Source organism: Cupressus sempervirens, chromosome 4, assembly GCF_028749045.1.
Source record: "Cupressus sempervirens isolate cs-2001-9-10 chromosome 4, ASM2874904v1, whole genome shotgun sequence".
NCBI classification, from domain to species: Eukaryota; Viridiplantae; Streptophyta; class Pinopsida; order Cupressales; family Cupressaceae; genus Cupressus; species Cupressus sempervirens.
The window spans coordinates 179,502,233-179,515,843 of record NC_143121.1 but is presented as its reverse complement, the minus strand read 5'-3'; positions in this window follow the sequence as shown (position 1 = coordinate 179,515,843).

Here is a 13,611-nt window from a genome sequence, read left to right as displayed (position 1 = left end):
TTTACAATATGGGTGGGATTAAATTTAAACTATTAAAAGTCTCTCCCACGATGAATGTGGGATATATCTTTTTGATTGTGTTTTCTTCTTGTTTGCACAAGGTCTCTACTAGTGCCATGTCTCCACATTCTTTACCTCCTATGAGCACTGTAGCTGGGAAATCCACCATTTTGGGGGACTAAAACAACACCCTGATATGTAGTTGCATAGTCCACACATCTCATAGTCATTGCAGCCCTTGCCACATCTGTAAATATGGCTAATGCATTCTTGTCATTTAGCCAAACAAGTTCATCCACCCCACCAAATCTTAGAATCAGTGAACTTACATTGACATCTATTTGTAAATCAAATAAGGCAAGTACAAACCTTGGATCCATGTCCACCAATGAATTGAAAATGGGTGGTTGCACATGCCCCATGGTTTGCAATGTACCTTTAAGTAATAGGTTGCATGCAGGGGCTCTTGACTTTTGTGTGGCCTATAAAATTAAAAAGCGACTTGGTTCCCATCCAGCACTAAATAGGAAAAGGTTTCTCCTTCCTGCAAGTAGCCTCAATATGTCCCTTTTCTCCTTTGGCACGACACAAAATGTGGACATGAATAGTATTTGTGTTTATTTTTGTCCTACCTAGAACTAAGTACTTAAACTTGTCCTCAATAGCTGAAACCCATTGAGGCTCTCTCCTAATCAAGTTAGCAAGCATTTTTGATGTTGCTCCATTTACCCCCTTTGAGTGTAGCATCTCTTTGTTGGCGGCTACTCCTGCAAAAAGCTACGGCTTCTCCTTTTGCTTTCATTTTCCTCAACAAGTTTTACCATCTCATCTAATTTATCAACTTTTTGATAAGCTTTAGTAGATTGAAAAAGCTTGTTTTAGTCCCATGAACTCATAATGAAAAACCTTGACAATTAAGCATTGCCCAAAGCATACCAAGATTGACCATTTGAAAACATTCCAACACGGGTTCAAATGTTGGAAATCAAAAAGTAATATGTTAAGACACAATTATGTTCATCGAGCTTCCACCTATCAACATATTGTTCATATTTTTGTCAAGAGGCTATTTAACACAAATTTTAATGACACATGATTTCATACGTGGATTTTCAAAACCATCATTATATTTTTTTTCTACCGAGTAAATAAAAATCACATTGACACCAAACTTCTCAACTATATGCATTTTGTAATCTTTGGTCTTTCCTCCTTTGATTCAACCCCACATATCCACATGTATGAACTTGAAAATCCCAAACCATGGAAGAGTCGAAAACAAACAATTCTCACACAGAAATACCATAAGAACTTGCTTATGGATAGGGGTTCTATGAAATAATTTTTTTGTAATGATATCTATCAGTGATCTAACCATGGTTATCTCTTCCCCTTTTGAAAACCTTTGAGCATCATTATACCAAACATATTTACATTAATATGATGAAATCAGTCGGGCCCCAAGTAGGTCCAACTAAAAAAAAAAATCGTTTCCAAACACCTAAAGTGCCAAAGTGATCCATTTACCCTCTCGTACTGATTAGAAACAAGTTCGATCGCTGAACCATTAATTAAAGATCATTTTACCATTAATCTACAAACTGTCAATTTAATGCCAGAGGGTCCTTTGACTAGCTTTAAAAACTAACCCATACACCTCACTGGGCTCTAAAATTTGACACATTAATTCTCTGTTCCACATACTTGCACCTCATCGAATCTCGTCTCATGACAAATTATCAGTCAAAAGATATTAACTGCCAAAGTTGACCTCTCAGAATTGCGTACAACAAAAACATGTCAGAAAAACAATAAATTGTGTTCAGATTTGGCTTTGAAAATTGGGCAAATGAGCACTTAGGGAAATGAAAACTAGGATGTTGGTTCATTGTCACGAGGAGAGTATGAATCTATGATTTGGGCTCGTGACGAATAAGTGGGTGAATTTGATGAATGGTCAAAATGGGCTATTTAGAATTTGCAGACTGGAAACATAGACAAAAAAACATTTTTTACAAATGGAATTGACCTGGGAAAGTGTGCAAATGGATTCGTCAACATGTGAAAATTGGCACACTTAAAGTATTTTTGGAGTACAACACAGTGGTACAATTCATTTGATCTCATCTGTCATGGATTTCAAGATATGGCATCATGAAAAAGGGTACCGACCAATCTGCATTTACTAACACCAGTAAAAGAGATAGAAATTGCATTTGGAATCATGTTTGAAAACTGATCAAACAGATTTGTCATAAGCACAAATTTGAAACATAGCAAGTCTCTAACCTCTAAAATGCAACGCAAAAGGAATTTTCTCATTTTGGTCAACTGGGTCAAAGTTATAACAAGTCAAACAGGGCCTGCCAGAATTCAAAACTAATTGCATCACCATGACATCAATAAACGACCAACTTTGAGGGATTCAAAACCTAGTCAAATGGACTTGAAATGACTCAAAATAAAAAAGCATAGGCTCTCTGGTATGGACACTAAACACTCCCAAAGTGGAAAGTCATGAAACATTACTGGGTGCGAGATATTCAATTGCAAATACAACCTCTTATCGTTGTTTAACACGAGCAAAAATGCAGAATTGTATATTCCTCAAAATAGGACTACACAGAATGACTCGGAATGAAAATTAAAATTCATGGAACAAGTAGGCACACTAAATACATGTTGTTAGAAACATTAAACACCTCTTAGGTTTCAAATGGATAGCCAGGTACATGTGCATTTCAAAGCGTTTATAGGGCTTGATTTCTCAATGGTACTCAAAATCGTGGCTTCAATTTTGAATCCCAATAGTGGCTCTATTTGGGGATGCATGTCCCTTGTGGGCATGGAAAGGATTCAGATCTCTAGGAGAAGTAAACCACACACATGATAGCAAAAACTTCTCTCGAACAACTTTATTGAAAATAGGGAAACTACTCCTACTATGTACAAACAATGGCCTCAGGCCACCGACTTTCTCACAAACTTTTACCTCTGTCAAATATATAATTCTCATCTAAACATACATGATGTCTTCACCATTGTCTTCACATGATGCTTCTTCATAATATGTTAGATTAGGAAATTTACCTTCATCACTTGAAAGATCACTTCCGGCTTCTTTTTTCTCATATTGAGATGAATATCCTTGAACTTCAAATTTTACAACATTCTCAACAAGAGGCATATTATCAATAGGAGAAGAAACAACTGAACTTATATCCTGTATGTACGATCCATCAAGTGAACTAACTTTATGTTCTGTGGCTATAATACTACAAACCTGTGCATTCAATTCAGCAGGAATGGAATCATTTTTTCTTTGCAAAAAAGAGACTTTATCTACACATGTTTTTAATTCTGAAATTTCAACCAAATCATTTACAACAACAATAGTATCTATTTGCTGATCTGAAATCAAATACTCTTTATGACATTGATTTGTGCTTTTCACCTCATCTTGCTGGCAAACATTCTTAGAGAAGTGACTCCAAGTTAAGCCATATTTTATGTTATTCTCAATCTCTATTGCCATCATGAATGCTTGATGCAAAGTCTTAGGCTCTTTATATCTTAATAGGTAGCTCATCTTCTTATCAAATACACTGAGACAAGCCACTAAACACACTTGATCATTTAGCTTATAACTTTCAGGAATGCCATTCAAAACTTTTGCAAATTTGATATTGAATTCAGGAACAAACTCACTATTCCTAATTTGGATTTTCAAGAACTTATCAAAATAGTCAAAGATGCTTACTCTTTCCGTGAAATACTTCATGAAAGCTGAAATTAATTCATCCCAAGATGAAATTGAGAATGCTAGTAGAAAGGAAAACCAATCCCTAGCATCACTTTCTAGAGTTTGAACAAACAACTTCATATGAACGTCTTCATGAGCAATTTCAAAATCACCAACCAAGTCACTGAACAACTGAACATGATGACTAGCTGAATTTTTATGGTTCCCACTAAACTTAGGCATGTACTTTTTGAGGTTATACAACATAGGGTTTGGGAAACCATGAATTCCATCAAAACATAATGGCATGTATCTCTTGGTAGAAATAGATCTATAATTCTCACTAACCGGCTGCATACTTGATGAAAAGAAAATTGATATTCTACAAACTTAAAACTCATTCACCATTAATATTTAGATTCACAAATTGCAGCAGATCTAAAAATACCTTCTACCAATTTCAACCTCAAACATACTTCAAAATATGACAACACTTGCTGAATCTATTCTTCACAAAGTATGCTAAGATAAATCAAACTAATCTCCTATTTAGTGCTGAAATTACCACTTGACAGAGAAAATTTTGTGGAGCTTACTTTTATGGAAATGAAATCACATGAAAGTGGAAAATACCTTTAGTGTTTCTACATGAAACCTTGATCTACTAATCGGCATAGGTGTTGATCTCAATTCTTCACACCACTGATCAAATCCTTGTAGAGCTGTCATCTCCTTGAGGAGAACCAAATGAAATCACTGTTGTGATTCATTTTATCATTCAAACTTCTTATGATAAAAAATCAACACAACACTTTATAACTCATCAATCAGAAACTTATTGATTCTCTCTTCTCGCTTAAAACTTAACATAACTTTCAGATCTGCACAATTCAGTTGAAATGTCCTGACAACAATTATATGTAACCAATCTACATTGGTATAGAGATCTTTTAGAGAGCCACCACTCACAATTGTGAGAAAGATTTAAAACATGATTTACAACATGACAAATTTGAACTAGATTTTCAACTTGTAGAATTCACAAATTGTCAAAACTTTGAAGAGAGAAAATACTTTTTGAACAATTCTGACTCTGAATTTACAACAGCATCTTGAAAACCAAAATTGACTAAATTGATTGAAGGAAAAACTTAATAACAACACAATCTACATTCAATCCTTCAAAACTACTATTGTCCTGAACAAAGCATCACTAGGGTGGGTGATATTTGAGTAAGAAAATTTGAAAACACATTAGAGAACTTACTATTGCAAGTTTTTCATGCACTTCTTCTACTATATTGAATCTCTTCTTTTGAATTCTCAAGGTTTGTCTACCATTCAGATTCAATACAACTCCCTAGCACAGTCGCCATTTTTTGGTGTTTGAAAATGTTATAGGTTTCAAAATACCCCGATGAGAATATGACACATCTAGGGGCAGCTAACTCCCATATTTAACATATCATTTCAAACACTAGGCCAAATATAAGGCTTGACCCTTCTTCTACTTCAAGCTCTGCAAAACCTAGGTGGGTGGACCTGGGATTCAATCAATATCGTACCAGTGCAAAAAAAAATAAAAAATCATGAATCTTCTAAGCAGATTTAACCCTTATTTCTCCTAATGACTCATGAAATGACATAGATCTACAATAGAAAATTGTAATTCTATGATATTCACAAGCTGAGTGAGGGTCAAACTTTTTAGCTCTTCAACATGAAAGGGGGAAAAGCATTTGATTAATAATGTTGAATTCAAAAAAACCCCTAATATGCAATAGTAAGAACTAATGATCCTGTAGCTGATTAGTGCCTTATCTATTGGGAAAATCCATGAATCAATCACATACATATGGATAACTGATACCTATTCATATATTCAGATATCTGATCTATCCATTCACTTTGTAAATAGACATCTGTGTTCAATCTAAATCTCATTCTTACCTGATATCCTCCTCAATAAACTTGTAACCCTGATGACTTTCCTAAATAATTTACATAAATCCTTGAATTATAAGCAACAATGAAATAACATACAACCTTAAGAGACTTCAACTATGACCTAGGCTCTTTGTTCAAAGATCATAAAACATTACAGATCATTGAGAAAGGAGACACGATTTAACATGAAACTCAACACTTGCTATTCTTTGTATTGATTTCTTTGAAATAATATATTCATATGCCTAAAATTAAAGCATAGAAACACCTAATAGATCTAACTTTCTGTATTATCCTTCCTAATGTTGTTCATACAAGAGAGAATATGCTGAAAAAATGAAGACGGAATCACAATTTTGGATCCAACAAAGTGGTCTCACAGAAGGAATGGAAATTTTGCAACCAATAATGGTATCACAGATCTAAGAAAACTCAAGATTGGAACCCCTACAATGGATCAAAGAAAGAAAGATATAGATAAGAGGTGAATTCTCCGATCTGATCTGAAGACATGTGTCCACTTGGAATTCAATCCCTTGCAACTGAATAACCTCTCTCTACCTTCTCTCATCAACTGCTAATCATATCCTTTATTTTTTGCCTTTCCAAATGTAAAATATCTCAGCAAAAGACAAAAATCTACTAACTAAACCTAGATATGTGCCAATTGATCAATTTTTAGCCAAAACACCACAACTACTCAAAATAACTTGATACAAGAGTCACTGAACATGTTTAAGGTATTTTTCCACTGAATTCTACAACTGATGACTCAAAACACCTAATAAAAAATACAAATCAATCTTAGAGACAAAACCTCTTGTAGCATGTACCGATGGCATTCTATGCAATTTTTTTTTTCTAGAATTGGAAAGTTCATCTTCTCTTGATTTCATCGATATATAACATGACTATATTCGCCTACCGGGAACCTCTAGAATCTCAGTTTGGAAAAAGTCCCTTTGCTATAACTATCTGGTCTGCAACTAAATTTTTAAAAAATTAAAAAAATTCTAAAGTTCAAACTTTAGAAAATGACCACTTTTGCATTAAGAAATGCATGTACCCCTTATGAAAAATAATTTTAAAAATGACATTTTAAAATTATTTATTTTCTGCCCTCACCCATCAATTTTAGGGTCAAACCTAGTTTGACCAGCTACCATGTGGCAGCCTCCTATTTGTTTGACCTTGCACAGTCACTAGCCACTAGGTGCCATGGGGCACCATCCTACCGATCCACTAGAGACTATCACATGGTAGTCTTTCATTGGCCTCTCGATCACCATAAGACCTCCATGTCATCACTCAGTCAGCACTCGCATGTCATTGTCATGTCCTTTCATCTGGGACCTGCTACCACTTGTCACTTCCCCGCTTGCTTGCATTTCTTAATGGTCAGGAAACTTCCTTTTGTGGGAATGTCGTGACCACATGATCTTCCATGTGGCAGAATCCTATGAGTTTGCATCTAAACCCACCACATCAGCACTTGTGCATAGTTGTTCAAAATTATGTATTTATTGCCTCCGATTGGTCAACCATGGGCCAAGCCCACCACGTATTGAGTGCCTTCCAAAAGGTCATTTTCTTCAAGATTTTTACTCTATGGGTGGAATTGTATTTAAACTATAAAAGGTCCCTCCCACGATCAATGTGGCATATATCTTTTTGAATGTGTTTTCTTCTTATTTGCGTTGGGTCTCTACCGGCACCATGTCTCCACATTTTTCAGCTCCTACGAACACAACAACTAGGAAATCCACCATTTTGGGGGACTAAAACAACACCCCAATATGTAGTTGCATAGTCCGCATGTCTCATAGCCGTTGTAGACCTTGGCACATCTGTAAATATGGCTAATGCATTCTTGTCATTTAGCCAGACAAGTTCACACTCCCCACCAAATCTTAGAATCAGTGACCTTACACTAACATCTGTTTGTAAATCAAATAAGGCAAGTACAAGCCTTGGATCCATGTCCACCAATGAATTGAAAATGAGCAGTTGCACCTGCCCCATGGTTTGCAATGGACCTTTAAGTAATAGGTTGCGTGTAGGGGCTCTTGACTTTTGTGTGGCCTCTACAATTAAAAAGTGTCTTGGTTCCCATCCAACACTAAATATAGAAAGATTCCACCTTCCTGCAAGTAGCCTCAATATGTCCCTTTTCTCCTTCGGCATGACACTAAAAATGTGGACACAAATAATATTTGTGTTTATTTTTGTCCTTCCCAGAACTAAGTACTTAAACCTGTCCTCAATAGTTGAGACCCATTGAGGCTCTCTCCTAATCAAGTCAGCAAGCATTTCTAACATTGCTCCATTTAGCCCCTTTGTGTCTGACATGTCTTTGTTGGTAGCTATTCCTTCAAAAAGTTGTGGCTTCTCCTTTCGCATTCATTTTCTTCAGCAAGTTTTTCCATCTCATCTAATTTCTCAACTTTTTGATAAGCTTTAGGAGATTGAAAAAGCTTGTTTTGGTCCCATGAACCCATAATGAAAAACCTTGACAACTAAGCATTGCCCAAAGCATACCAAGATTGACGATTTCAAAACATTCCAATATGGGTTCAGATGTTGGAAATCAAAAAGTAATATGTTAAGACACAATTATGTTCATCGAGCTTCCACCTATCAACATATTGTTCATATTTTTGTTGAGAGGCTATTCAACATAAATGTTGATGACACATGATTGCATACGTGGATTTTCAAAAGCACTATCTAGAAGTGTTTGAGGTGTCCATCATTATATTTTTTTTTGCCAAGTAAATAAAAATCACATTGACATCAATTGTATGCATTTTGTAATCTTTGGTCTTTGCTCCTTCGATTCCACCCCACATATCCACATGTATGAACTTGAAAATCCCAAACCACGGAAGAGTCGGAAACAAACAATTCTCATATAGAAATGCCAAAGAACTTGATTATGGATAGGGGCTGTATGAAATAAAATTTTTGCAATGATATTTATTAGTGATCTAACCATGGTTATCTCTTCCTCTTTTGAAAAACTTTGAGAATCATTATACCAAACATATTTACATTAATATGATGAAATTAGTTAGGCCCCAGGCAGGACCGACTAAAAGAAAAATTTGTTTCCAAACACCTGAAGTGCTAAAGTGATCCATTTACCCTCTCGTACTGATTAGAAACAAGTTCGATAACTAAACCATCAATTAAAGATCATTTTACCATTAATCTACGAACTATCAATTTAATGCTAGAGGATCCTTTGACTGGCTTTAAAAATTGACCCAAACACCTAATTGGGCTCTAAAATCTAACACACTGATTCTCTATTCCACATACTTGCACCTCGTCGAATCTCGTCTCATGATGAATTATTTGTCAAAAGATATTGACCATCAAAGTTGACCTCTTAGAACTACCTGCAAGAAAAACATGTCAGAAAAATAATAAATTATGTTTGGATTTGGCTTTGAAAGCTGGGAAAACGAGCACTTGGGGAAACAAAAACTGGGAGGTTTGTTAACTGTCACGAGGAGAATACGAATCTGTGATTTTGGCTCATGACAAATAACTGGACGACTTTGGCAAGTGGTCAAAGTGGGCTACTCAAAATTTGCAAACTGGAAACACAAACAAAAAAATATTTTTTACAAATGGAATTGACCTGGGAAAGTGTGCAAATGGATTCATCAAGATGTGAAAATTGGCACACCTAAAGTATTTTCAAAGTATAGCATAATGGTACATTTCATTTGATCTCACCTATCACAGATTTCAAGATATGGCATCACAAATAGAGGTACCAACCAACCTACATTTATTGACACTAGTATAAAAGATAGAAATTGCATTTGGAATCGCATTCGAAAACTGACCAAACAGATTCATCATAAGGTCAAATTTGAAACGTAGCAAGTCTCTAACTTCTAAAATGCAATGAAAAAGGAATTTTCTCATTTTGGTCAACTGGGTCAAGGTTATAACAAGTCAAATAGGGCCTCCCAAAATTCAAAACTAATTGCATCATCATGAGATCAATAAATGACCAACTTTGAGGGATTCAAAACCTAGTCAAACAAACTTGAAATGACTTGAAATCTGAAACATAGACTCTTTGATATGGACACTAAACACTCCCAAAGTGGCAAGTCGTGAAACATTACTGGGTATGAGATATTCAATTGAAAATACAACTGCCTATCATTGTTTGACACTTAGGCAAAAATGCAGAATTATAAATTCCTCAAAATAGGACTACATGGAATGACTCAGAATGACAATTAAACTTCATTTAACAAGTAGGCACACTAAATGCATGGTGTTAGAAACATTAAACACCTCTTAGGTTTCAAATGAACAGTGAGGTACACATGCATTTAAAAGTGTTTATAGGGCTTGATTTCTCAATGGTGCTCAAAATGAGGGCTTCAATTTTGAGTCCCAATAAGATGGATCATATGTTTGTGAAGATATTACATGGAAAATGTGGTATCAATCTTTGAGGCAATAATGTTTTCCCTAGATCTCTCATCTAGCTTGTGATTTTTCTAGCGTTTTAATTTAAGTGCAAATTTTTCAATATTAGATTTAGTATTGGGTAGTTGATCAAACAAAATTTCATGGATGATTAGTGATATTGAATTTGACCACCTCTAGATCTATGTCCATCTTGAATTGCACCATGCATTTTTTTGTTGAAATTGAAGTGCTATTGCTTGAACTTGTATGGAACTTCACGACTTGAGAAAGGATATTTAAGCTAGAAGGTAACTACACCAAATGTACATGGATCAAATACTTTTGTATGTGTTGAACTATTTTTTATTTTATTTTTCTTATCGATGGTCAAACAGAAGATGTAGGGTTCTCCTTACATTGTGAAATATGTTCTATGAATCAAAATACATTTTTCAAATTTTAAAAATAAATTATATAATAAGTGGTTAAAAAATGTAAAGTTTAGAATAATTTATGTAATAATTATATTTTAGCATATAATATATATAGTTGAGTGGTTTTGGAATATATAGTGTAAATAATAATACTTATATATGCATTATATTCTTAGAATAGCCGATTCAATGGTATGAAAATAAAAGTTATATTAATTATAATAAAGTACAATTTTATTTTTGAATGAATTTTTTATATAAGGAATGTTATCTCTTCTATTTGTGGGAATATACTAGTGTAGATATCTTAAATAAATCTATCTAAAGAAATGATAGATATCCACTACAAAATAATTATAATTTAATTTACTACATCTAATATTTAGTTTTCTTTTTATTTTAATTTCTGAAAAAAGAATGATTTATATGTCGAGATATTATGATTTAAACAAATATTTTATGTGGTATTTATTCAATTATTTTAAAAAGTATATTCTATTTATAATAAGATTTAAACTTTTGACATGTAGATGGTTGTCAAATTTAACCTAAAAGAATAAAAGTTAACATTAACATGCTCACACCATCCCATTCCACCCATTCTGCCATTATAGAATGCCTATTGGCATTAATAATGAATAAATCACAATTAAGGGTAAATGAATATATTTTCATAATGTTTTAGCAAAAGAAATGTAGTGGTTATACTTTTAGGGCTACTTGGAGCTCATTTAATGGTCCTTAAGCTCCTTCACCCCATTTATCCACTTTGCAACTAAGAAACTATGCTCTTCCATTTTCTTATAGAAAGTGAGCATAATAGAAGGTCAATAAATTGAGCCAACTCTATTCATAATTTAACACTTATAGTGTTCCCATGCCCACCCATAATGGAGAAGGGCATCAGAAAAGAATTGGTTCAATGTTAAAAATTCCTTAGATTCCATTCAATGTTGGTACAAAGTCATAAATGCCAATATTATAGATTTTATATAGCATTCTCTCATTCATGGTGGTATAAAAATCAAATGCAATATTCACCATGGTATTTTTCATGCTTTTATTAATACCAATTTTTTAGATTCACCTGTGGGTTATGTCAAAGTTCAAAAAACTTAATAAATTAAAATTATGCTTATTTAATAACTCATCACAAGTAAATGGGTGAGATAATCTATTGTCCTTCAAAGTTAATTTCCTCTCAACTTCAATTATTTTTCCTATTAGGCAAGACTTGTGTAGTAACATATCTTTGGTTTTATATTAATTATTACATACTACTACAAGTTTTGGATTTTGATAAAAAATAATAATTAATTGCATATTAAATTTTTTGTTGACATTATAAAAATTTAAAAATACAAATTGTAATATTATAATTAATATAATTAACATAGTCAATATGATACCATGCAAGGAGTGAGTGAATTGTTGGCTTCTGTGGAAGAGGTGATTACGACAACAAGAATCTATATTTTCAAAAACTAAGTATACAAGGCATGGAGTTGACGACTAGGCTCCCCGTCCTCCCTTTGATCAAGATGATGGATGGATGAAGGTTTCCTATAGACAAAGGCCTCATTTAATAGATCTAAGAAGAAACATGGTAGGACTCCTCTAAACCTATCGAATAGTTTCAAACCGTTGCAATATAAGGAGGAGGGTTCCCTAAAACTAGCAGCCAAATTATTCCATTAAGTACATCTTGTAAAAGGTGTACCAAATCAAGCTATATCAGAGTTGCAATGCGACAAAAAATAATAAAAATTCATAGAGATGGAACTTAATGATAGTTTGGTAGATTGAGCGAAGTCCTATGGGAAAGATCATGGGATCTTCACAAGATGAATACGCTTTGGGAAATTTTCCAAGGATGTGGAAAATTGGCTCTACCTGCAATTCCCCAAGGTAGGTATAATTATTTTGGAAGAAGGTTTCATGTTTATGGCTTGTCCTTGAGATGTTAAAAGAAAATTTTTAAAGGAAGATTCACCTATTTTATAAGACTTCCCCTTCATGTTCAAAGATTGTGAAAATAACTTCAACCCTAAGTGTGTAAATAATGTGAAAGTGGTTAGGGTAAAATTAGAATCCCAAATCTCCTATTAGAAATCCTTAATAAAGAAATATTCAAGTTGATTGGCAAGAGACTAGGGAAAGCCATAGGATGGGACAACCCGGGACATAAAAAACATGAGTTTATTATGAACTAGTAGAAATAGAAGTGAGTATCAAAATTCTAGATCTGATGATATTAAGGAGGAAAAACCAACATTTTAGTGTCCTCAAATTCTATGAGGAGTATATCAAAGTGGTAGAGGATCCTCCAACTAATCTAGTAAGAACATACCCTATTGTTGAAGGAATAGAAGTTTTCCTTAGGGAAGAAGGGGGAGGTTTTGAAGTAAGAATGATAGATATTTCTAAACATTGAAATAAGTATTAGAAGAAGAAGTAGAAGAAGATGGATTAGGGGAGGACCCTTGTACATACAATTGGTGTCGTATTAGATCTTAAATCTAAATTCTAAATAGATCTTAACCCTTCATTACCCAGCCTATAGGAAGTCCCCTTTCTGAATATAAGAAACTAGGAGAGCCTAAACCTCCCCTTCCCTACTCTCCCAAAGAGTCTCAAAAAGAAACTTCTATGATAGATGTTAAAGACAAAGATTTAACTCTCAAAGAATATAAAGCTTCTCTATTTGGTATGCGAGGAAAAATGGAGTTAGTTTGGAAAGTAGTAGATAAATAATTATTTCTTATCACTACTACATTTGGGCCCTAATTGTGACAATAGGTTATCACAATGCGATGGTCACCTGATGGATGAGTGATGTTAACTAGAATTGGGCCCCATTAGATGGGTGTTAGACAAATTGTGACAATGTGGGCTTCCATTGCAATTGCGATCGTGTGGGATTTTGTCAGACAAAGAAGGCACAATTTTGAAAAAAATTAAGGTGAAGCATTGTTCTTAACGCCATCGAAGGTTCAACAGTACACCATCCCAACTATGACAACCTACAATTTTAGTTGGTCATCATAG